This window comes from Myotis myotis, unplaced genomic scaffold (genome assembly GCF_014108235.1).
Source record: "Myotis myotis isolate mMyoMyo1 unplaced genomic scaffold, mMyoMyo1.p scaffold_m19_p_2, whole genome shotgun sequence".
Lineage (NCBI taxonomy): Eukaryota > Metazoa > Chordata > Mammalia > Chiroptera > Vespertilionidae > Myotis > Myotis myotis.
The window spans coordinates 112,959,496-112,965,995 of NW_023416324.1; positions in this window are offsets into that span (position 1 = coordinate 112,959,496).

Below are 6,500 nucleotides of genomic sequence, written 5' to 3' on the forward strand. Positions count from 1 at the left end.
AAATTGTTCATTGTAACCCTCAAAACATCAAATAAATATGATATAATAAACATGACCTGCATCTTCTCTGCTGAAAGCTTTCCCAGTAATTTATCTACTAAAACTTGGGTTTTCTACAAACACACTTCCAAGGAAATGTCCCCAGATGGCATGTGATCTTTCCATTTTAGACAGGCTGCCTTGATCAGGTGTCACCCTACTGACCTGCTTTTCTCCACTTTTATTCTCAGCACAATGTTGTCTCAACAGATTCTCCACTAAGTCCTGGTTTTTCTTCATTGAATTCCCATTCTCAACCCTATCCCTATGCCACACCTGCTACATGCACTGGTTGCTAACATACCTTTTGTTATTCCCTCATAATTCTCACATGGCCTCTGAACAACCTTGAAAGTTCATAATCAACTCCCCAGTATTCTCCTCCCAATACTTTGGCTGTATGGAACTTGGCTTCAGGCTTGTCATCACCTCAATTCCCTTTTCAGTTTTCAGTTGGCTGGGAGCCAGCCTTGTGCCCTCTACCCCATTCACCTTGCCAGCTACCTACCTATCTCGGTCATCTTTATTCATATTCCTTTCACTATTCAAAGGAGTAAATCAAACCCACAGCAGTAAAGATAAATAAAAGGGGAAGAAGTCAATGGGGTTCCAGGATGCTCTCAGATCAGAGGGTTCTTCGATGCCATCTAGCCGGATTCTGCCATTTCACAAATGACAGAGCTGGGACCATAGAATCTAGAGTTACAGATTATTCAAATGAATTAGTACTGGAGCTGCCAGGAAAAGCATCTCCAGGAAAAGTGGTTAAAATCATTGACTTTGGAATCATATAGACCTGGGTTCAAATCACAAGCTGTGTGGCCTTGTACAATTAATTTAAATCCTCTAGTCCACAATATATTTACTATTAAAACAGGGATGATAACACCTATCATACTGAATTATTGAGCTGTATACATGGTCATTATTAATTATTACCTAAAATCAAGCTCTTTTAACCTATAGTCTAATGCTCTTTACAAGATAATACTGTTATTATGATTCTAGTGCCAATCTTCCAAGATTCCACTTTTAATCTTTACTAATGATGGTGTTTCTTTGAATTTATAAAACTGTGCTTCAGTTGATTAATCCATAATATGAAGTTAATAATAGTTAGCATACAGTAGTTGTAAGGATTAAATAGATAATCTTTGCAAATATAGCATTTCATACAGTGTATAGCATGTAGGTAACAACAAAACATTGAATAGTTCTGTATAGTCATAAATGCCCAAAACAGACGCATGAATGATCAGGATAATCTCCTGTCACATACCCTCAGAAACAGATCCAGAGTTACCCTCAGTGCCCATATTCATTCGTTTAGCTGCACCTTAAACAACAGGTGGCATTGGAGCATGTGGTGATAGAAGAAAAGATGTTTCCACCAAAGCAACAACTATGAGCAAAGGAAAGAAAGAGCAAAGTGAATGATGGGCCTCTAAAAGACTAATTCTGCTTTGTGTCAAAGGCTTCAAATTAGCCTTCCCACCTGTAGTCTCATCTTCTCCTATCCATCTTCATTTCTGCTCCCAGAAATAAAATACTACATTGAAAAATACAATCCTTCCAATTTTAGTGCTCCCTATCAAAGTCAGAATAAAGTCCCAACTCCTTAGCACAACCTTCCAGTCTTGTCACTGTTTCTTCCTGTTGGCTTTACCAGCCTCAGTTCTCCTACTCTGCAAACTGGCCTCCCTGGACAACTCACACTTTTCTGAATCAGCTCACTCAACTTCAGCCCTTTGTGCGGGCTATTTCTTTAACCAAAAATATTATACTTGGCCTTTAAAACTCAGTTCAGAGTTTGCCTGTACAAAGCCTTCTATGGCACTTGCTCCCCCTACCACTTCTGCCCAAGAGCAGAGTTCCCCCTTGGAGGTCCCATGGCAGCCAATATTTTCCTCAAGGACAGCAGGTAATACATGGAATTCCATGTTTGTATGTCTCCCCCTTTAGAATGCACATTCCCTGACCACAGAGGCTGGACCCTTTCCAGAGTCTACTGTGCATTATGCACAGTTGCAGGAAATCCTCTGCTATAATAAAAGGCTAATATGCAAATTGTCCCCTCGACCAGAAGTTCGACCTGGAGTTCAACCAGGGGGCAGGGCCAGCCGGCCAACCTCCAGTGTCCCCACACCCCAACTGCCCGGCCAGAATGGTCCCAATCAGAGCGGGCCAGCCAGATCCCCCCACCTGTGCGTGAATTCGTGCACTGGGCCTCTACTGGAATATAAAGAACAAGAGAGACAAAGTCCCTGATGTCTCGAAGCTTCAGATCCAGTGGGGGGAAAAGCCAGGCAATTAACAAATAGATAATGTATAGATAAATATTTTCAGATAGAGGCAAGCGCTCTGAAGATAATAAAATGGCACATGCCCTGATCAGTTTGGCTCAGTGGATAGAGCGTCGGCCTGTGACCCAAAGGGTCCCGGGTTCAATTCCGGTCAAGGGCATGTACCTTGGTTGCGGGCACATCCCCAGTAGGGGGTGTGCAGGAGGCAGCTGATCGATGTTTCTCTCTCATTGATGTTTCTCTCTATCCCTCTCCCTTCCTCTCTGTAAAAATATCAATAAAACATATTTTTAAAAGAAATAAAATGGCACAATATGCTAAAGAGTAATAAGGGAGGGGAAGAGCAACATAAAAGTAGTCTAATCGTGGCACTTAAGCAAAAAAACTGATGAGGAGCCAGTCATGCCCAGGAATATCAAAGGCAAGACTGTTGCAGGCTAAGGGAAGAGTAAGAGCTCATAAGTGTTTGTTGAAGGGAGGAAGGGATTAGTTAGGATCTGGTTCAGGGATGAAAAGGGGACTCAAACTCCACCCACAGAGAAACCAGGATTACATTGACTTTTCAATCCAGAACTATACTACTAAGACAGAGAAAAGCAACACAAGTATCAGGTGCATTTTGGAGTTGGGACCTTTAGAGAGTTGAGGGGGCTGGTCAGGGGCTAGGCAGAATTGATGACCTTAGGGTGAAGCAAGTTTCTATAAGCCAACATTTCTTAAAGGATGTTCCAGAAATGTTGTACTAGACCGTGGAATCACCCTAAAGTCTCAATTTTGGAAACACTACTTCTCTTATGCTGCCCTTCCCCACACCCTACCCCACCACCACCTGGGCACTCACAATGCATAATAGCATAGTAAAACTGAGCATTTTTAAAACCTGGTTAACTTTTATTTTCCAACTTAATTTGGCCACTGTATGTGATTTCTTCTGTTTTATTTGAACACAACACTGCTTAAATTCTGTGAACCAGTACTTTGTGAAACACACTTTGGGAAGCTCTGGTCTAAATCATTCTTCACAACCCATAGGCCTTGCTGTGGTAATATCTAGCTTCCAGTTCCATTTTGTTCAGTGGCAGCATTAAATAAATAGAGGGATATGGTTTTTAAAAACATACAGTGCTTTGGTTTGTATACATGAAAGTAAAGAGTGCAAGAGTCTCAATAAATCTAATTCATCACATTTACTCAACTTAAAATTATCTCAACAGAACTAAAAGTGGTTGATACATGTAAGGATAAATATGTGTAAATATATACTAATTTAAGTTCTATTAAAAATAAGAAATCTAATTACTAAAGGTTAAAGTCCAATCTGAATGCATTTTATGCACAAAAGATTAATTAGTTTTTTTAAATTAAAATTAATAATTTCTGCTCAACAAAATACAAAAAAAATTAAGCTTATTCACTCATCACAAACTCATCTTGCTTATTTTGATTACAACCAGTTTAAACAGGAGAACTATTAAGCACTTTAAGATTAATTTTTAAAAATATAATACATTAGATTTCATAATAATATAGATCCTTAATAGAGGGGGGAAATCCATGCCAGAGGTTAACTAATGCCACTGACACTCTCCCAGTAGCTAAAAATAAGCAGTCCACTTGGGAAATTAACTATACGTTTCCTGACTAAGTTCATTCTAATAAATCTAACCACGCAAAATGGTTGTTCTAACCATATAATATTTTTAAATTTCACCTGGCTAGTATTGTTCAGTGGTTGAGCATCAACCCAAGAACCAAGAGGTCGCTGGTTCAATTCCCAGTCAGGGCACATGCAGGCTCGATCCCCAGTGGGGGCCATGCAAGAGGCAGCCAATTAATGACTTCCTCTTTCATCAATATTTCTATCTCTCTAGCCCTCTCCCTTCCTCTCTCTAAAAGTCAATAAAAGTATATATATTTTTAAAATGTTAAATTTCAATCATAAAATTCGCACATATATCATCAGAATAAACGGAACTCACTTCCTAGCTAAGTTTTTTTATTATTGTTGTTTAAAGTATTACAAAGGAGTACATATGTCTCCTTTTTCTCCCATTGACCTCCCCTCGCCCTCCCCAACCCCCAGCACATGCCGTCGCCCTCCAGCCCCCAAGTGTCTGTGTCCATTGGTTATGCATGCATACAAGTCCTTTGGCTGATCTCTTACCCCGCCCCTCAACCCACCCCTGCCTTCCCACTGTAGTTTGATAGTCTGTTCCATGCTTCTTTGTCTCTGTATCTATTTTTGTTTATCAGTTTATGATGTTCTTTATATTCCACAAATGAGTGAAATCATATGATATCTATCTTTCTCTGACTGGCTTATTTTGCTTAGCATAATGCTCCCCAGGTCCATCCATGCTGTTGCAAATGGTAAGAGTTCCTTCTTTTTTATAGCAGCATAGTATTCCATTGTGTAATTGTACCATAGTTTTCTAATCCACTCATCTGCTGATGGGCATTTAGGCTGTTTCCAAATCCTAGCTATTGTAATTATGCTGCTATGAACATAGGGACTCAAATATCCTTTCTGATTGGTATTTCTGTTTTCTTGGTATATATTCCTAGAACTGGTATTACTGGGTCAAATGGCAGTTCCATTCTTCATTTCTTGAGGAAATGCCATACTGTTTTCCACAACGGCTGCACCAGTTTGCATTCCCACCAGCAGTGCAAGAGGGTTCCTTTATCTCCGCATCCTCTCCAGCACTTGTCATTTGTTGATTTGTTGATGATAGCCATTCTGACAAGTGTGAGATAGTACCTCATTGTTGCTTTGATTTGCATCCCTTGATGATTAGTGACTTTGAGCATGTTTTCATATGTCCCTTGGCCTTCTGTATGTCCTCTTTCAAAAAGTGTCTATTTGGGTCTTTTGCCCATTTTTTGATTGGATTGTTTATCTTACTCTTGTTAAGTTGTATGTGCTCCCTGTAAATTTTGGAGACAAAACCCTTACCAGAGATAACATTGGCAAATATGTTCTCCCATGCAATGAGCTTTCTTGTTGTTTTGTTGATGGTTTCTTTTGCTGTGCATAAGCTTTTTATTTTTATGTAGTCCCATTTGTTTATTTTCTTCTTAGTTTCCATTGCCCTAGGAGCTATATCGGTAAAGCTAAGTTTTGATTTTAGCCATCTTTGTCAAATAACTCTTCATAAGTTTCTATTTTTCTAATACCTTTAAAATTATGAGTTATCTAGCCCTGGCAAATGGTTAGAGTGCAGGCCCATGCACCAAAGGCTTGTGGGTTCAATTCCAAGTCAAGGACATGTTCCTGCATTGCAGGTTCTATACTGGCTCCCATCAGGTGCATGCAGGAGACAACCAATCCATGTGTCTCTCTCACATCAATGTTTCTCTCTCTCTTTCCCTTCCACTTTCTCTTAAAATCAATGTGAAAAAAAATATCCTCAGGTGAGGATTAAGAAAAAACAAATAACTAAAATAAAATTATGTTATCTCAATAAAGTGACCTCAAAACAAGTCACTGAGAAAATGAATGCTAGTAATGTAATAACGATAAATTCATTCTCAAACCAAATTGACTTTGATACATATCAAATCATTTGTTACACCCGCCAAATTGGCCTTCAAAATTTTAAAAAGTAACTTAATTATTCAGCTGATTAATGTGCATCTAATAAAATAAGAACAGCATCACTGTTAACTAGAATTAACCCAAGCCCCCAAAAGTACTGATGAATACAAGTCTCCAGTCAAAATTCACTTCTTAAAGTCTACATTTTATTTTACCTTGTAGCAGTCAATTCAGTTATAACTAATAATTTTTATCATATTTTAACAAATGATTGGCTGTTTCTAGAACAGCCGTGGGCAAACTACAGCCCGCGGGCCAGATCTGGCCTGTTCGGCTGTTCTATCCGGCCCGCGGAGCCGGAAGAGCGGAGGGTTCTCTTGCTCTCCCCTCCGCTCCTTCACCAGCAGCAGTGTTAACATGGCAACGTCGCGAAACACGGCCGCAGCTCCTTCTTCTGAGGCCAGTTTAAGAACCCATTGTGGCCCTCGAGTCAAAAAGTTTGCCCACCCCTGTTCTAGAATCTCAATATTTATTCTTTTTTATTTTAATGCTTTATTGTTTAAAGTATTACATATGTCTCCTTTTTCCCCATTGACCTCTCCCCAGCCATTTTAATATTT